At 41.0% G+C, this 20,427-nt stretch overlaps 1 protein-coding gene across 5 annotated transcripts in view; it reads right to left on the reverse strand.

Annotated features, from left to right (window-relative positions):
* Positions 1-20,427, reverse strand: part of rnf220a (ring finger protein 220a) — a 404,962-nt gene that overhangs the window by 150,997 nt on the left and 233,538 nt on the right. The gene's annotated exons all lie outside the window — the stretch shown is intronic.

Consider the following 20,427-nt stretch of genomic DNA (forward strand, 5'->3'; position numbering starts at 1 on the left):
AGAATGGTATCCATACATGGGTCAGTGTCATCCTAGTGTTCTCAGTTATTTCTTTAATCTGTAAACAAACGGTTAAAAGCAAACTGAAAGTGGATACCTTGCTTTGTATTTTCCTTCATTATTGCGCCATTTAGGATCATTGAGGCATCAGGAAAAAGCAGACACAAGACATTTTGGTGTGGTGGCAAATATCCCTGGTGCAGCAGTAACTGCAAACCATTAGTGGGTGATAAAAATCTCCTAATTCTTCGTCCAATCCTATCAAAATAGAATTAAACTCATCTCTCGGCTCCTGGTGATTTTTTAAATCTATCCCCCTGATTATTTTGATCATGTAGCAACAATTTTATTACTTTGAGTAAAGTGCAAAGCTCCCACATACCAACTCAAATCCTACTAAACACTGCAGTCTTTGCAAAACGACACCCAAAGCAGGTTAGTTGAGGGCAGTTTTAGTGGGATTGACAGATTAAATAGAAATATTTCTATTTATGTGGCACAATATAGGAATTTGATGAGGTCACATTTAGAGTATTGTGTGTAGCTCTGGTTGCCTCATTACAGGAAGGATGTGGAGGCTTTGTGGAGGGTGGAGAAGATATTTTCCAGAATGCTGCCTGGTTTAGAGGGTATTAAGGCAACAAGGGGAGGTTCAACAAACATGGATTGTTTCCTCGGGGGGGGGGGGGGGGGGGGGGGGTCAGAGGCTGAGGGGAGACCGAACAGATGTATATAAAATTATGAGAGGCATAGAAAGGGTAGATGGTCAGAGCTTTTCTCACCAGGTGGAAATGTTAAAGACTAGAGGGCATGGCTTTGAGGTGAGAGCTGCAAAATTTAAAGGGGATGTGCAGGGCAAGGTTTTTATATGGAGATTAGTGGGGTGCCTGGAACACACTGCCAGGGATGGTGGTGGAGGAAGACATGATACTGGTATTTAAGAGTCTTTTAGATAGACACATGGCTATGCAGGGAATTGGGGGTGGGGGGTGGGGGGGTGGGGGGTGGGGGGGGGGTGGGGGGGGGGGGGGGAATATGGATCACGTGCAGGCATAGATTAGTTTAACTTGGCATCATGTTCAGCACAGACTTTGCGGGCCGAAGGGTCTGTTTCTGTGCTGTACTGTTCTATGTTAATTCACTGCCAATAATTATAAAAGTACCTTGCAACCAATGAGCGCAAGTATTGTAATGGTGATCAACACACACCAAGATTTCATTACTCACAATGTGATCATTTAAGTAATCAGATTTTATGTCATTGGGTGTGTTCGGGATACTGGGAAAAATCTTATTGCTCTTCTTGAAATAGATTCATCTGACATTAATCTTTGCTTGACAAAGAAAACCAAAAAGCCTATTATTTCAGCCAAAGGATTGCTCCTCAGACAGCTCAGCGCTTCTTCAGTATGGCACTGGAATGTCAGCTTAGATTTTTATGCTCATATCTCTTGCCATTGAGTGAGTGCAGCAGAGGTTCACGAGGTTAATTCCCGGGATGGTGGGACTGTCATATGATGAAAGAATGGAATGACTGGGCTTGTATTCACTGGAATTTAGAAGGATGAGAGGGGATCTTATAGAAACATATAAAATTATTAAGGGATTGGACAAGCTAGATGCAGGAAACATGTTCCCGATGTTGGGGGAGTCCAGAACCAAGGGTCACAGTTTCAGAATAAGGGGTAGGCCATTTAGAACTGAGATGAGGAAAAACATTTTCACCGAGAGTTGTGAATTTGTGGAATTCTCTGCCCTCAGAAGGCAGTGAAGGCAGATTCACTGGATGCATTCAAAAGAGAGTTAGATAGAGCTCTTAGGGCTAGAGGAATCAAGGGATATGGGGAGAAGGCAGGAACAGGTTACTGATTGTGGATGATCAGCCATGATCACATTGAATGGCGGTGCTGGCTCAAAGGGCCGAATGACCTACTCCTGCACCTATTTTCTATGTTTCTATGTAACTGATTTAAGCACATACTCACTAACTCAAAGGCAAGACAACTACCAACTGGAAAGAACAGAGTCCAGAGTTTTGTTTTTAACTTCTTCTGATGGGACAACATGAGATTTTGCAGCAAGATTGTGAACGGAGATGATAAATTGGATCTGGTACTTCCCACTTTCACAACAACACTCCACACAAAATACATTCTGTAATCAGCAGATTCAAACAAAAGCACATAGCAACAAAGTGTGACTAAACAACATTGATGGTAACTACAAGGTGTGACTAAAAAGCACAGATGGTAACTACACAAAAATTTTCAGTGTACGTTTTAGGATTATCCGTCAATTCAAAGAGGTACAGACCTCCTGTGATAATCTAAATCGCATTTTGGTAGCGATTGACTGATAAATGATTATGTCATGTAGGTCCAGAAGCATCGATTCTTTTCAATCTGATTTTACATTACCAACACACATTCATGGATCGCAGTAAACTTTGTGCAAACATTGAATTATCAACGAAAAAAAAAGAAAATTCAAAGAAAATGCATCCAATTTATTGGAGTTCTTTGAAGACAGAAATGTGATTGATGCACTTCACTTAGATTTTCGGGAGGCGTTCAAAAAAGGTGCTGCTTAAAAGGTTATTTATAGAAAATGAAAAAAAGTAACATGTTAGCTTGGGTAGAAGATTGGCTGGAAACAGAGATGGGCAGAAATGGGTCCTTTTCTGGTTGGCAAAATCTAGCCAGTGGCGTGACACAGTGATCGGTGGTGGGGCCACAACTTTTTACAAGTTTAGTTTAGTTAGTTGAATTTAGAGATACAGCTCAGAAACAGACCCTGGACCCACCTAGTCCACGCCGACCCACAATTCCCGCACACTACCACCAACCTACACACACTCGAGACAATTTACAAATTTACCAACAAACCTGTACGCCTTTGGAGTGTGGGAGGGAACCGGAACACCTGGAGATAACCTACGCAGGTCATGGGGAGAACGTACAAACTCCATCCCCATGGTCAGGATCGAACTTGGGCCTCTGGTGCCATAAGGCAGCAACTCTACCGCTACGTCACTGTGCCCCACATTTATTATTTCAATAACGGATGGATGCACCAAAGATAAGTATGTTGATGATGCAAAGAAGGGTAGGAAAGTAAGCTGTGAAGAGACATAAGGGTGCTACAAATGGTGCAGATAGGTTAAATCAGAGGGCAAAGATCTGGCAAATGAAGGCAAATGTTGGAAAATGATAAATTGGCGATTTCAGCAGGAATTTGAAAAAAAGAAACATATCTAAACGCTGAGAGACTGCAGAGTATTGAGATGCAGTGGGAATCGGGGCAGGCTTCACAAAAGTCTGGTAAGTAGATAAATCAATTATGAAACAGATAAGATCATTACTTATAGGGGAGTTGCATACAAAAGTACCATAGGGATAACATATTCAGTTACATAGGGCATTGGGGATACCACAGTTGAAGTTCTGTGTCCAGTATTTAAAGAAGAATATAAATGCATTGGAAGAAGTTCAGATATTTGGAAGAGGCAGATTGTCTCGTGAGGAAAGGTTAGATAGGCCAGGTGTGTAGGAAAGAACTGCAGATGCTGGAAGAAGGATCTTGACCCAAAACGTCACCCATTCCTTCTCTCCAGAGATGCTGCCTGTCCCGCTGAGTTACTCCAGCATATGGTGTCAAGTTAGGAAGAGGGGATGTTCAACGAGATCTGGGTGTCCTAGTGCAAAAGTCACTGAAAGGAAGCATGCAGGTACAACAGGCAGTGAAGAAAGCCAATGGAATGTTGGCCTTCATAACAAGAGGAGTTGAGTATAGGAGCAAAGAGGTCCTTCTACAGTTGTACCGGGCCCTGGTGAGACCGCACCTGGAGTAATGTGTGCAGTTTTGGTCTCCAAATTTGAGGAAGGATATTCTTGCTATTGAGGGCGTGCAGCGTAGGTTCACTAGGTTAATTCCCGGAATGGCGGGACTGTCGTATGTTGAAAGGCTGGAGCAATTAGGCTTGTATACACTGGAATTTAGAAGGATGAGGGGGGATCTTATTGAAACATATAAGATAATTAGGGGATTGGACACATTAGAGGCAGGAAACATGTTCCCAATGTTGGGGGAGTCCAGAACAAGGGGCCACAGTTTAAGAATAAGGGGTAGGCCATTTAGAACGGAGTTGAGGAAGAACTTTTTCAGTCAGAGAGTGGTGAAGGTGTGGAATTCTCTGCCTCAGAAGGCAGTGGAGGCCAGTTCGTTGGATGCTTTCAAGAGAGAGCTGGATAGAGCTCTTAAGGATAGCGGAGTGAGGGGATATGGGGAGAAGGCAGGAACGGGGTACTGATTGAGAGTGATCAGCCATGATCGCATTGAATGGCGGTGCTGGCTCGAAGGGCTGAATGGCCTACTTCTGCACCTATTGTCTATTGTCTATTGTCTATTGTGTCTACTTTAGATAGGCCACATTTGTGCAAATTGGAGTCCAAAGGTGAGGGGAGATTTGATTGCCGGAAGATCTAGAATGAGGGATTGGTATTGAAACAGGTTGCACTGCAAGGTTAGGTGGAGGAAATACAAAGTAGTGGTGAGGTTTCATTTCCTCAGATGGCCGGAATCTTTTGAGACATACATCAAAGTCTGTTGGAGAAACCATTTGCGGCAGTCAAAGCCACAAATCAAGCCCCAAGAGCCTATTACAAATGGTCAAAGTTATAGAGACTGCATCTCCGAATGTTTTATCAACTAAAAGCCTCAGTAACCTTAGACACTACTTACTGCATCCTATCACCTTTTGACAATCTCCACTAATCCACATTGCATTTCTTTCATCCGACAATATATTTTGATTTACAAGATGCAGGAGTACCTCATGCTTTCGATTAATCTACCTCACCACAAACCCTCTGTGTTGCTTTCGTCGATCTGATAACCAAGATCTGCAATCTAGCCAGACAGATGCAGAAGAGTAAGAAAAGTGCGATGTTGAAAGATACATCCTCTCTTGATGTAACGAACCAAGGCACCAACTCTGAAAATGACGCAGTGCAAAATAATTTAGAGTGAAGGAAGGAACTGCAGATACTGGTTTATTCAGAAGATAGACGCAAAATGCTGGAGTAACTCAGCGGGTCAGACAGCATCTCTGGAGATAAGGAATAGGTGACATTTCGGGTTGGATTCCTTCTTCAGATTGCAGAAGGGTTCTGACCCAAAAAGTCACCTATTGCTTTTCTCCAGAGATGCCGTCTGACCCGATGAGTTACTCCAGGATTTTGTGGCTATCTTCAAAATAATTTAGAGGTTAGCTGAGAGTATGTGGTGAATCTCCAGAACCACATAGCCTGCATTGAGGATAAGGGAATTGCAAATTGTACATTAGGTTAGTAACACAGATCACTCAGATAAACATCACTCTGGAGCAGCCTTTTGTAGCAGGGTTATGAGATAGTGAATGAAACACTTGGTGATTTGGCAAGCCCGTCAGAAAGGCTACTATTGTCCACCCTTGTGTACAAATGCATAGGAAATAGTGAAGCAGTGCACGAAAGCAGTGGGATATTGCAGATATCTACAGATCCAGCCCGTGAAGTTTCTGATATAAACCACAAAAAGAGGCTTCAACGATTAGTGTCAATGCAGTTTCCTCACAGGCCTGAATTTGCCATGTGGGTGAATCAAATGACATATCTCACCGAGAATGTCCTTAGTGGCGAATGACTGCTTCATGCTCTGTTTCTCACTGAGACTTCAGCAGAATAATTACTTTCTGAATACTGCAGCAAGACATGGTTTCCTATAAGGTATCCTTCCTTCCCTTCTGCCCCTCCCTCTCCTGGCAGCATGTTCTGCTCTGTGTGTATGTAGTGCAATCATGCAGTCATGATGCACACTCGGAAGGGAAAAAAAAAATCTTTTGGAGCAACTGGTTTATGCAGGAGTCTTGGGGTCAAAGTTAACCCTTTGTTATCTAGTGCACAACTCCATAAAGACTTTAGTGACTTCAATAAGAACTATCGATTATAGAATTCTAGCAATACCCAGTGAAAATCAATCAGTTACCGGTAGTTTATGATCCCTTTAAACCTTTCTTCCTGGTCCTGAATATATTTACAGCTGTACCGGGTTAAGAAAGCCCATAAGTTGGAACATTTAGCTTCAATTTGGCAGCACTAACATCAAATCAGCGTTGCATGTTAATTGACATCATGATCTACTTACTTTGAGCACTTTCGGCAGGTGTTATCTGTGCACATGTTAAATCATTACCAACACAGCAGCTGGAGTGACAAACATCACAAAAATGCCTGTGTGCATCACACTCCCAAACAGAAGCTTTGCGTCGCATGTGGCACCCAAAGAAAATATGTTATGGAACTCGATTTTGCCACTGCGAACTACGGTTGATATTTCTGAAGTATAGGGTTTATCAAGGTCATTGAAGTGACAAGATACAATTGCCAGAACTCATAAAGTCAGTCCAGCATTTGGAATGAGAAAAGCCCTGATCAATTGGCAAAACAAATTCTCCAGCTTTTCTTCCAGCTGCAAGAACATGTTCTAATGCCTTATTCCAAATTCCAAATTCCAAATTACACAATTTCAAAGCAATTCGCATCAGCTCAGCAGCACAAGTGATTGAATTATGTTTGTTGATTTTAACTAGCATCTCCGTGTTGCAACCTGGTTATCCCATTCTTCTAACTGAGAGAGGCATGTAGATCTGACAGGCTTCTGTAAGGTGGTGCAGGAAGCAAAGGAAGTCAAAGTCAGCAAAAGAAGCAAAATAATGGCATCAATATCAAGAGGCAAGTTTCTTCCCAGCACACACAGGATTGCATGACATAAAGGAATCGAAAAGCTTCTTATGTGTCGTAACAACTGAAGGAAGATGCCTAATAGATGAGCTAACATCACGGTAGAAGAAATAAAATGCCAAACAACAAAGAGGTCCGTATCTATGTTGGTTGTCACAATGTAATGCATCTGTTGTATGATGTTTAGCCAATAAGCTTTCAAAAGTTTACTCTAATAGTTCCCAAATTTTGAAATCTATCTTTCTTTATCCAGCAAATATCAATGTCCGCAGGCTTTCTCAATTATTGATACAATTGCTAAAATTAAGAATAGTGGGGCAGGAATGTTGCAGTACTCAGATTTTTAGTTAAAAGGAAAAGGGAAGGAGAATAAAGCATCATGATGATTCTATCCCTTATTCTCCCATTACTGATAACAAAAGACACCAGCAAAGAGTTTGCAGACAATAATGATAAGTTTTCTGTGATAAAAATAACTGACAATATTTACAGTCAGAAATCATTTCCTCTAATCTTGAAAAAAAAGATTGGAGGGAAATGAAAACAGATCTCAGCCAGAAATTACTTTGGGTTCTATTTTTGTCCCCAGACCTTGCACAAACAATACAGATTGCTGTGACTGTCTCCCAAAAAAAGCACACACGCTTCCAGCAGGGAAATCCTGTTACAGCCATGCACCAGCACAAACAGATGTCATGTAAACAGCTGCCTCCACCCTTGGCCTCATCCCCTGCCTCTAGCTGTACTGTATTAAAGACTCATTTATTAATAGGTCAGCAATTAACAAGCTAAGCATCCTGACACCTACTGAACACATGGCAGGCACTTACGTTCACTGCAGTTTGGCTGAACACTGGCGTTTATTGACAAAAGATTTCTTCTAATCACCAGGATACGCAAATAAAATTAAACAAAAATCTTTGTGCTTCCAGGGACAGGTTGTGGGTTAAGGCAGCTTTCAAATTGTACTGATCACAATTTGGGTCAGTTGAGTGATTAATAGGAACATGATCATAAATATATGAGAGGAGAGCAGCTGGAGAACTGTTCAATATGATAAACAGGGATACAGATTCATTTCTGAGATTTTCCACATGGCAAGTTCCTGATCCTGGCCATTGCATCCAAGTAAAGGCATTGAGCAGAAGCCAGATGCTTCCCATAAGGGGGAAAGAGGAAAAAAATCAGCAAGTGAGTCAACAAAAAGCCTTGTGCCAAGAATAGCAATGTCAGGTCTGGGAAGTGGTTGTCTGCCACTATCGTCGATGGAGTGTGATGTGCTGTGGGGAGGAGAGGTGATGGGGAGGAGGTAAAATTAAATGTCTTTAAAATGATTCAAAATAATTTTATTAAAAAGGGACATAAGTCAACAATTATTTCTTCAGCAATCTAGACAGATGTTCACCTTCATTTAAACCCTGGATTCAGTATTCATTCCATAAATACTTTACTAGATCTCATTAGAACAGGATATATTTCCAGGTGCTGGGTTTTGAACGAGGCATTTCAGAAGCAGGAGCGCAACCTCCACAGTTCCAACATTGGATTGCAGCTATAACCACCCAGCAAACTATTGGGATAAAAATATCTACAATATTAAAGTTTTTGAAGAATTTCTAAGAATTATAATATATTTAATAGGTCTGCATTTGGTCTATCCAAATGATAAGCAAATATAACCAATTCCTTTCAGTTAGAGATAACCTCTACCATTTGGCAGGTGGAACATGCTTGGGCTAAAAGACACAATGAGATTATCTTTACACATTTCTCTCGAATAAAAATTGGCAGAAGAGCACATCGCTCTCCCTAGCCTGGGCAAAGTTTCTTTACTTATTTTTATCTGTCCGCCTTTCTCTCCGCTGCTAGCTGCTTGATTTATTTGGCCGAGCCCTGCCTAAATCCTGATCCACTGACATGGCCAATCAGTGGCCAAGATCTCACTTCCACATTCAGACACAGTGCACAACCTTTTCAATGAGGTCCATTAGTTTAAAAGATATACAGTGTATTCAGAAAGTGTTCGGACCCCTTCACTTTTTCCACATTTTGTTACGTTGCAGCCTTATTTTAAAATGGATTAAATTCTTTTTTTTTTTAATCATCATTCTACACACAATACCCAATAATAAAAAAGCGAAAACTAGTGTTTAGAAATTTTTGCAAAGTAATTCACAAGAAATAACTGAAATATCATATTTACATAAGTATTCAGACCCTTTACCCAGTACTTTGTGGAGGCACCTTTGGCAGCGATTACAGCCTCAAGTCTTCTTGGGCATGACGCTACAAGCTTGGCACACCTGTATTTGGGTAATTTCTCCCATTCTTCTCTGCAGATCCTGTCACGTTGGATGGGGAGCGTCGATGCACAGCTATTTTCAGGTCCCTCCAGAGATGTTCAGTCGGGTTCAAGTCCGGGCTCTGGCTGGGCCACTCAAGGACATTCACAGACTTGTCACGAAGCCTCTCCTGCATTGCCTTAGGGTCGTTGTCCTGTTGGAAGGTGAACCTCCACCCCAGTTTGAGGTCCAGAACGCTCTGGAACATGTTTTCATCAAGGATCTCTCTGTACTTTGCTCCGTTCATCTTTCCCTCGATCCTGACTAGTCTCCCAGTTCCTGCTGCTGAAAAACATCCCCACAGCATAATGCTGCCACCACCATGTTTCACCGTAGGTATGGTATTGGCCAGGTGATGAGTGGTGCCTGATTTCTTCTGAATGCTTGGCATTCGGGCCAAAGAGTTCAATCTTGGTTTCATCAGACCAGAGAATCTTGTTTCTCATTGTCTGAGAGTCCTTTTGGTGCCTTTTGGCAAACTCCAAGTGGACTGTCATGTGCCTTCTATTGAGGAGTGGCTTCCATCTGGCCACTCTACCATAAAGGCCTGCTTGGTGGAGTGCTGCAGATATAGTTATCCTTCTGGAAGGTTCTCCCATCTTCACAGAGGAACTCTGCCAGGGTGACCATCTGGTTCTTGGTCACCTCCATTCAGGCCAAAGAGTTCAATCTTGGTTTCATCAAACCAGAGAATCTTGTTTCTCATGCCTTTTGGCAAACTCCAAGTGGGCTGTCATGTGCCTTTTACTGAGGAATGGCTTCCATCTGGCCACTCTACCAGAAAGGCCTGATAGGTGGCGTGCTGCAGGTATGGTTGTCCTTCTGGAAGGTTCTCCCATCTTAGACAATAGACATTAGACAATAGGTGCAGGAGTAGGCCATTCAGCCCTTCGAGCCAGCACCGCCATTCAATGCGATCATGGCTGATCACTCTCAATCAGTACCCCGTTCCTGCCTTCTCCCCATATCCCCTCACTCCGCTATCCTTAAGAGCTCTATCCAGCTCTCTCTTGAAAGCATCCAACGAACTGGCCTCCACTGCCTTCTGAGGCAGAGAATTCCACAACTTCACCACCCTCTGACTGAAAAAGTTCTTCCTCATCTCCGTTCTAAATGGCCTACCCCTTATTCTTAAACTGTGGCCCCTTGTTCTGGACTCCCCCAACATTGGGAACATGTTATCTGCCTCTAATGTGTCCAATCCCCTAATTATCTTATATGTTTCAATAAGATCCCCCCTCATCCTTCTAAATTCCAGTGTATACAAGCCCAATCGCTCCAGCCTTTCAACATACGACAGTCCCGCCATTCCGGGAATTAACCTAGTGAACCTACGCTGCACGCCCTCCATAGCAAGAATATCCTTCCTCAAATTTGGAGACCAAAACTGCACACAGTACTCGAGGTGCGGTCTCACCAGGGCCCGGTACAACTGTAGAAGGACCTCTTTGCTCCTATACTCAACTCCTCTTGTTACGAAGGCCAACATTCCATTGGCTTTCTTCACTGCCTGCTGTACCTGCATGCTTCCTTTCATTGACTGATGCACTAGGACACCCAGATCTCGTTGAACTCCCCCTCCTCCTAACTTGACACCATTCAGATAATAATCTGCCTTTCTATTCTTACTTCCAAAGTGAATAACCTCACACTTATCTACATTAAACTGCATCTGCCATGTATCCGCCCACTCACACAACCTGTCCAAGTCACCCTGCAGCCTTATTGCATCTTCCTCACAATTCACACTACCCCCCAACTTAGTATCATCTGCAAATTTGCTAATGGTACTTTTAATCCCTTCGTCTAAGTCATTAATGTATATCGTATATAGCTGGGGTCCCAGCACCGAACCATGCGGTACCCCACTGGTCACTGCCTGCCATTCCGAAAGGGACCCATTTATCCCCACTCTTTGCTTTCTGTCTGTCAACCAATTTTCTATCCATGTCAGTACCCTACCCCCAATACCATGTGCCCTAATTTTGCCCACTAATCTTCTATGTGGGACCTTGTCGAAGGCTTTCTGAAAGTCGAGGTACACCACATCCACTGACTCTCCCTTGTCAATTTTCCTAGTTACATCCTCAAAAAATTTCAGTAGATTTGTCAAGCATGATTTCCCCTTCGTAAATCCATGCTGACTCGGAATGATCCCGTTACTGCTATCCAAATGCTCAGCAATTTCGTCTTTTATAATTGACTCCAGCATCTTCCCCACCACTGATGTCAGACTAACTGGTCTATAATTACCCGTTTTCTCTCTCCCTCCTTTCTTAAAAAGTGGGATAACATTTGCTATCCTCCAATCCACAGGAACTGATCCTGAATCTATAGAACATTGAAAAATGATCTCCAATGCTTCCACTATTTCTAGAGCCACCTCCTTAAGTACTCTGGGATGCAGACCATCAGGCCCTGGGGATTTATCAGCCTTCAGTCCCATCAGTCTACCCAAAACCACTTCCTGCCTAATGTGGATTTCCTTCAGTTCCTCCATCACCCTAGGTTCTCTGGCCCCTAGAACATTTGGGAGATTGTGTGTATCTTCCTCAGTGAAGACAGATCCAAAGTAACGGTTTAACTCGTCTGCCATTTCTTTGTTCCCCATAATAAATTCCCCTGCTTCTGTCTTCAAGGGACCCACATTTGCCTTGACTATTTTTTTCCTCTTCACGTACCTAAAAAAACTTTTGCTATCCTCCTTTATATTATTGGCTAGTTTACCCTCGTACCTCATCTTTTCTCCCCTTATTGCCTTTTTAGTTAACTTTTGTTGCTCTTTAAAAGAGTCCCAATCCTTTGTCTTCCCACTCTTCTTCGCTATGTTATACTTCCTCTCCTCAATTTTTATGCTGTCCCTGACTTCCCTCGTCAGCCACAGGTGTCTCTTACTCCCCTTAGAGTCTTTCCACCTCTTTGGAATAAATTGATCCTGCAACCTCTGCATTATTCCCAGGAATACCTGCCATTGCTGTTCTACCGTCTTCCCTGCTAGGGCCTCCTTCCAATCAATTTTGGCCAGCTCCTGCCTCATGCCTCTGTAATCCCCTTTGCTATACTGTAATACCGACACTTCCGATTTTCCCTTCTGCCTTTCCAATTGCAGAGTAAAACTTATCATGTTGTGATCACTGCCTCCTAATGGCTCTTTTACCTCTAGTCCCCTTATCAGATCAGGATCATTACACAACACTAAATCCAGAATTGCCTTCTCCCTGGTAGGCTCCAGTACAAGCTGTTCTAAGAATCCATCTCGAAGGCACTCTACAAACTCTCTTTCCTGGGGTCCATTTCCAACCTGATTTTCCCAGTCTACCTGCATGTTGAAATCTCCCATAACCACCGTAGCATTACATTTTTGACACGCCAATTTTATCTCCTGATTCAACTTGCACCCTATGTCAAGGCTACTGTTTGGGGGCCTATAGATAACTCCCATTAGGGTCTTTTTACCCTTACAATTTCTCATTTCTATCCATACTGATTCAACATCTCCTGATTCTATGTCACCCCTTGCAAGGGAATGAATATCATTCCTTACCATCAGAGCAACCCCACCCCCTCTGCCCACCTGTCTGTCTTTTCTATACGTTGTGTACCCCTGAATATTCAGTTCCCAGCCCTGGTCCTCTTGTAGCCATGTCTCAGTGATCCCTACAACATCATACTTGCCCATGACTAACTGAGCCTCAAGCTCATCCACTTTATTTTTTATACTACGCGCATTTAAGTACAACACTTTAACTTCTGTATTTACCTCCCCTCTCACATCGTTCACAATTGGCCCTGCCCTTAATTTATTTTCCCCTCTAGAACTTCTGTTCCCATTCTTCCGAGAGTCTTTTGCAATATCTCCTGTATTCCCTTTTACCTCATCTTCATATTCACAATTTGTTAACCCCTCCCCCCCACTACTTAGTTTAAAGCCACAGGTGTCACACTAGCAAACCTACCTGCCAGAATGTTTGTCCCCCTGCTGTTAAGATGCAACCCGTCCCTTTTGTACAAGTCACCCCTAGCCCAGAAGAGATCCCAGTGGTCCAGAAATCTAAATCCCTGCTCTCTGCACCAGTCCCTCAGCCATAAATTCATACCCTCTATCTCTCTGTTCCTGGCCTCACCAGCACGAGGTACCGGTAGCAGTCCAGAGATAACCACCTTCGACGTCCTACTTCTCAGTGTTTTTCCCAACTCTCTAAACTCCCGCTGTAGCACCTCCTTCCTCTTCCGCCCGACGTCATTCGTGCCCACGTGCACAACGACTTCAGGTTGATCGCCTTCCCTCACTAGGATTTTCTGAAGCCGGTCTGTGATGTGTTGATGTGATGATCTTCACAGAGGAACTCTGGAGCTCTATCAGAGTGACCATCGGGTTCTTGGTCACCTCCCTGACCAAGCCCCTTCTCCCCGATTGCTCAGTTTGGCCGGGCGGCCAGCTCTATGAAGAGTCCTGGTGGTTCAAAGTTCTTCCATTTAAGAATGATGTAGGCCACCATGCTCTTCGGGACCTGAAATTCTGCAGAAATTGTTTTATACCTTTCCCCAGATCTGTGTCTCGAGACAATCCTGTCTCGTAGGTCTATAGACAATTCCTTCGTCTTCATGGCTTGGTTTTTGCTCTGACAGGCACTATCAACTGTTGGACCTTTATAGACAGGTGTGTGCCTTTCCAAACCATGTCTAATCAATTTAATTTACCACAGGTGGACTCTAATCAAGTTGTAGAAACATCTCAAGGATAATCAATGAAAACAGGATGAACCTCAGCTCAATTTTGAGTGTCATAGCAAATGGTCTGAATACTTATGTAAATGTGATATTTCAGTTATTCCTTTTTAATTAATTTGCAAACATTTCTAAATACCTGTTTTCGCATCTTCATTCTGGGGTATTAGATTGATTAAAAAAAAAGAATTTAATCCATTTTTAAATAAGGCTGTAATGTAACAAAATGTGGGAAAAGTGAAGGGGTCTGAATACTTTCTGAATGCACTATATTCCTGTGATTTTTCTCTTCCCTTTTCCACTTTCTGCGAGTAGATATGGGAGCTTGGAAGCCCAGATATTCAGTCTTCAGAACAAGCTTCTTCCCCAATCCTATTATACTCCTTAAAACATTCACCTCTTTCACTCCCACTTCCTATGAATGCTGCCAATTACTTTTCCCCCTCGCTCTACCTCATTCCATTATTCCAATTAAGTTTTTTTGCACAACTTCAGATCGCACTGCAATCTTTGTATTGGTAACTCGGTACATGTGAAAGTAATAATAAACCAAAAAATCAATGCAATATTCCTCTGTTTTGTCATTGTATTTATTGTTATATTTATCATTACATGTATAATATTTACAATGAGCTTCATGCGAATAAGGAATTTCATTAAACCTTAGTGTATTTGACAATAAACTAATCTAGTATAATCCAAATTTGTACCCCTCACCCTCCTCCCAGTCCAAATGAGAATTTCTGAAATGGCAGTCATACCACATCATTTCCAGGAATCTTCCCATTCAAATTTCCAGTTTTATCAACTGGCCACATTGTAGTATGGACACCAGGAATGAATGAATCATTATCTGAATAGATATGTTTGCCATTTACTTATCTTCTGGGCGGAAATGTAGCTCATTTATCAAATACCAGGTGCCACTTTATTGACTGCAGAGGAAGATAACTGTACTAAGCTCAATGTGATTTAGAGGGTGTAATTATCCTTACAAAGAATCTCACGTAGAAGAAACTGCACTGTGTTAATTGGGGAGGTGGATGAGGGGTTGATAACTGGTACATTGTTCATCATCCTTGATTAATAAAGTCAAATAACATCCTAGGTTTTGCATCGCGATGACCTGCTCAACTATCCTGGCACCAGGTGTGCTGGGATGAGGCTACTATTCCATGGTTAGGGAGGAGAGAACAACTCTCACATAGATCTACTGATACACTGTACAAGTGGTAAATGAAAATAGCTCATCTTTGCAATTAAGAGATCAAGAATGAGGAGATCAGAATGTTTATTTCTCATATGCAGAGGATGAACTGATCAATGAAAGAGGATGAACAGATCAATGAAAGGCTTTATAGGCACATTAGACGCAACAACAATAACTAAATAAATAAATATACAATAAATTCTCAGTTATTTGTAAGTAAATCAGACTATGATAGTGCAAAAGTCTAAAGGATGTGGAGCAACTATATAGAGTGCAAAGTCCATGGTGCTTCGGTGCTGAAACAGGGTTGTGGTTAGGATTGTGCAGGGTGGTTCAAGAACTTAATGGTTGATAGGGAGAAAGTGTTCAGGAACCTGGAGGTAATGGTTATTAGGATCCTGTACCTTGTTTTCAATGGTAGCAGTGAGAAGAGAGTCAGGATAGTGGATCTTTGATGATATTAGCCGCCTTCTTGAGGAATCTCATGCTGTAGATCCTTTGATTTTTGGGAAGGTCAGTACCCGTGATGGACTGGCCAATGTCCACCACTTTCCGCAGCCTCTATCTTTCCTGAGCATTCAAATTATTGAACCAGGCCATGATGCAACACAAAGTACATTACTGCAGGACAACAATAACTTTAGAAGCAGATGTCAAGGAAGGGACAAGAACAACAAGAGGAACATTGGTTACAAAGTACAAGATGTGTCTCAAGGTATCTGAAGATGTCAAATCATCTCTATAATTTGTGAAAACATCTATCATGAGATCTGTGCTAGTCTCATAATTATTCTTGATTAATGTCAATTTCAGTGGTTAATTAATGACAATGTGATGCATTACTTCAGAGGCCTTGTGTTGCCTTTCTGTCTGGATAATCTAGAAAGAGGAAGACCATGTTTTATACGTTCACACATGGCAGCTGGATTTATCGTTCACCTTTTTGTACAGGTAACCACAAACCAATCAAGCCTGCTGTGATATATAATCATTGATTAGTCCATCGTGATCTTTGCCAAGCTTGTGCCATGAATAAACTAAGATTCAGACAATCATATCCTCTTTTGTTTGCTAGAACGAGGGAAACAGCCTGAATGGAGGACAGGAGGGTCTTGGACATCACCTTGACGGCATTTATTTCACTCTTTCACACTCTACAGGTTGTAAAGGGGTTAAGTCTTTTTCTGAACATTTAATCAAACCTGCAAATATCCCAGCAGTGCATTTGTCACCATGCGCTGAAACTATCTAATCCCGAATACCCAACCCCTTAAGCACCAACTATAATCCAAATTTTTGTTGGAAAAGGCAATGTTTTATTCCAAAGTATTATTGATATTTTAAATTCTGGTAGACTGTTAGCAAGGCAAACTATTCCTCATTAATTCTCTGTCAAATGATTGATGATTATTCCACAGGAATCAAATAATTTCCTCAGTTGCCAACAATATATTTAACCATTCTCTCACTTTTTCTCTTCTACCTCTTTCCTCCCCTGCAATAGAATTGTTCTGGTGTATTGAGGAAGCATTGTATGATGAATTACGCCGCTTTGGATAATGGAAATGGTCAATGCAATTGCTCCTGAGCAAGTCAGACAGAGAGGAGAAAAGGGGAAGACAAGCTGGCACCTCAAAGTAATGTCTTAAATCAGGTTTCTTAAAAATTCACCAGCAATTGCAAAGTTCAGATATAGATTGTTTGCAATATTACAATGCATCCCAAGAAAAACCTTAGAGATTATTCAGTATCAAATCATTAAATTTAGTGCTAACTATTAATTTTGGGATATATTCTGCTCTGAGAATAATATATAGGACGATTTTAGTGTCTGTGGCACTGCAATTAAAAAAAACTACTTTAGCAGAGAAATATATGAAGGGACAATGCAATACCTTATACAAATCTAAAATTGATACAAGAGCATTAATATAATAGATAAGGAAGATTGATTCAGTACGCAAAAATAAAAAAGAAGAATTTGTTTAAAAACCAAGGTGAGTTATGTGCTGCAATTGAAACATGGGTGATGTTACTATCCCATTGATTTATAACTCAAAAATCTTTATTATAACTATTCCATTCCTATTTACAGATCCAACTATCTCTTATTTTTATTTATCCCTTATTGTGCAGTCTTCTAAAGACTTCTCTGATGTTGTTTGCCATTTTGACATCTTCAAGTGTCCTTGCCACAAACCCATCCCTCTGCCATGGGCAGAGAGGTCCAGCACAAATCCGTCCCCATCACAATGGTGACTAGGTGTTCCACTTTCTTAAACCATGGCCCAATCAATCAGCAGCATCATCACCCTCTCTCCTTCTTAATCTGTTCTCCTCTTCAATAACTGTTTTTACAGCTCTGAGTGAGTCGTCACTGTGCATGTCTATTTAACAGGCATGTAGAAGCACCATCTATAACTCTTCTTCAACTGGGGTGATGACTAGGTTAATGCTGCTTTCTGCTTATTCTGATTCTGAGAATTTTATTTTTCCCTGAATCAAATTTCCTCCCATGCTTCATCACATGGCTAGTTACTGAATTCCTCTTTGTTTTTCTCTTTTTCTCAAATGATGGACAACATTATCTATTACAAAATGCTGGAGTGACTCAGAAGAAGAGTCTCGACCTGAAACATCACCTATTCCTTTTCTCTAGGCAGGTTGAGCGTGCTGGAATAAATCAGAGTGGAGCCTGAGTGAGATGCTGCCTGACCTGCAGAGTTACTTCAGCATTTTGAGTTATTTTGTGTAAGCATCTGCAGTTCCTTGTTTCTACGATTATCTATTACAAGTTGCTGAATCTCACAACTGATGTTGTGTACCGCAGGAGCTGACTTGCACAATTGACTGGCTGCACTCATAGCATAGCTTTGGCAACAGGCACTGCCCCACCAAAGGCTTACCAGCTAACAAAGCTGTAACTCTTATGGAATAATGTGAACGCCTTTGGACAGTGACAAACATTTAAAATCACCTTAAAACAAATAAAAGTGGTTTTGAAACTGTACGGTGCCGTACAAAACGGTTTTGTAATTAAAAACAATTTAAAACTTTAAACTAAAATAAATTAAACAAAAATCTTTCCATAACTTTCATCTGACAGCTAATTTCTCTCAGACATTTGAACGGGTCTATTGTGTTTGCACTGGGTTTAAGGCTCAGAAGCCAGACATGACAAAGTAGACACAAAGAGCTAAAAGTGGGCCTTGGTATATTGGACTCCATGAGGAGATCACTGGAACCATGCAGCAATACAGGCAGCAACTTAGAATTAACTGCTACCGGTTTACATCTGTGTCAATGATTGATCTTACAAGTCTTGCTGAAATGCTGGTGAGCTCTGCCAACAGCACTGGATTTTGGCAGAAGTTATATTATATCGTGTAGGAAGGAACTGCAGATGCCGAAACTGAAGATAGACACAACAAGCTGGAGTAACTCAGCAGGTCAGGCAGCATCTCTGGAGAAAAGGAATAGATGACGTTTCAGGTCGAGACCCTTCTCCTTCAGCATAGTCTTTGTTTGAGTCTTTCCTCTACTGAGATAACCTGGTCCCTCTCTTTCACAGTTGCAGGTCAATTAATTTGTCTGTTTACCTTTGCTGCTGATTGATTTGCTATCTACCTATTACCACCATTTTTTTCAAGATATCTAACATTGGAAGTTTTAAGTTTTAAAAAATGGTTTTAATTTTTTACCCTCTGTTGTGGAAGCCCAGTTTTTACAAGATCTTGTAGCAAGGAAATAATAACCAAAGCAAATAAAATGCAAAAATAAGGCTGATGCTAGAAAACTGAAATAAAAATATTGGGGGTTCTCATGCAGCATCTGTGGAGAGAGTAACAAAGACAACGTTTAAGGTCCAGTTCTGATTAAGGGTCATTAATCTGAAATGTTAACTCTGTTTCGCTCTCCATAAAATATTTACAGACAAAAAAAAGCACAAGAGATTGGGCTATTCCAAAAATATTCTCCAAAATGCAACAAGGCTCAGCATCACAAAAAGAATATTTGAGCCTCACAAAACTCCTCCCTATAACAATGGAAAGATAAGTAAGTATTGAACAGAATTCAAGCTTTGGCTTCTATCACTGACAATTCTCATTACCTGTGGAATAAAATGTCTCTAATATCCATGTTAAAAGTATTCTTTTTCATTTTATTGTGTGATTTACATTTTAAAGTAATAATTTGAGCTTATTTTATCTCTAGTGTTTTAATAAATATTTTAATGAAGTCAGTTGCTTCACAATCCTATTCCTAGTCAGTAGAGATTAAGTTCTCTAATCTTTCTTTATTGCTTATCTCCTTTTACATTTGGGATCAATAACATTGTTCTTTTCATCCCTTCTTCTATGCTGGTATATCTTCTTTAGTCACATGTTAGCCTTCAATGTTAGTGAATTGACAAATATAACGTGAATTATCAACAGTTGAGAAGGCGATGAACATTGTGCGTTCAGTTTGTTTAAAAGCTCAAACTATTATCTTATTTTTGTGTTTGTTGATGTGCCTTTGTATATGCATGGGTTTGAATGCAGACATACATTTGTATGATTGTATAGAAAATTCTAAATGTTCATATATGTGTGTAGATATATATTTAGACATTTATAATGTGTGTGTATGTGTGTGTGCATTTTTTTTAATGTAGAAGTGCAGTGTGTGTACAGACATGTCTCTGTGTATACAGGTATACAGCACTGAATCAAACTACATCAATAAAAGCTCCACTAAGTGGCAACTCTATATGCCTCATATTTTAACCTCCAGTTATTAGTTTAATAAATACAGGCCCCTGTTATATTACAAAAACATATTTACCTTGAGATGGCGGTCCTTTCAATCAGGACACCCATCGCCTTGAATCTATGAAGATTCTGCTCTGTCGCTAACATCCCAGCAGTTCCCTACAGCTCCAACTCTGCATTTTTTTAAATTGTAGCCTGTTAAAATTCCAGCAGTCTTTCACTTTTATCTATTGGCAATTTATTAGAGGAAAGTTACAACAGCTGGAATCATTTCAAAACACACTTACAAAGACATGGGTTTTGAAATCACATCAGGAGATAGTATGATTCACACATTTAATGTGTTTGTCAGAAATTCTTTTCTCTGTTCTAAAATTAATTGCTTAATGTCGTTCCTAGCCGCCATATGACTGCATCCCACATAAAGCATCAGGATCATTACCAAGAACTCATCGTGATGCTGCTTATAATTTTTTTTTAAACTGGACCAGTATCTAATTATTTTCAATTTCAATGACAGTACAGTGAGATGAGTGATTTCATCACCTATCTAGAGACACCACTGAGGGACTTGAACTATTTTCATAGTTTAGTCACAGTTGAATTTGAAGGCA

This window comes from Rhinoraja longicauda, chromosome 11 (genome assembly GCF_053455715.1).
Source record: "Rhinoraja longicauda isolate Sanriku21f chromosome 11, sRhiLon1.1, whole genome shotgun sequence".
Classification (NCBI taxonomy): domain Eukaryota; kingdom Metazoa; phylum Chordata; class Chondrichthyes; order Rajiformes; family Arhynchobatidae; genus Rhinoraja; species Rhinoraja longicauda.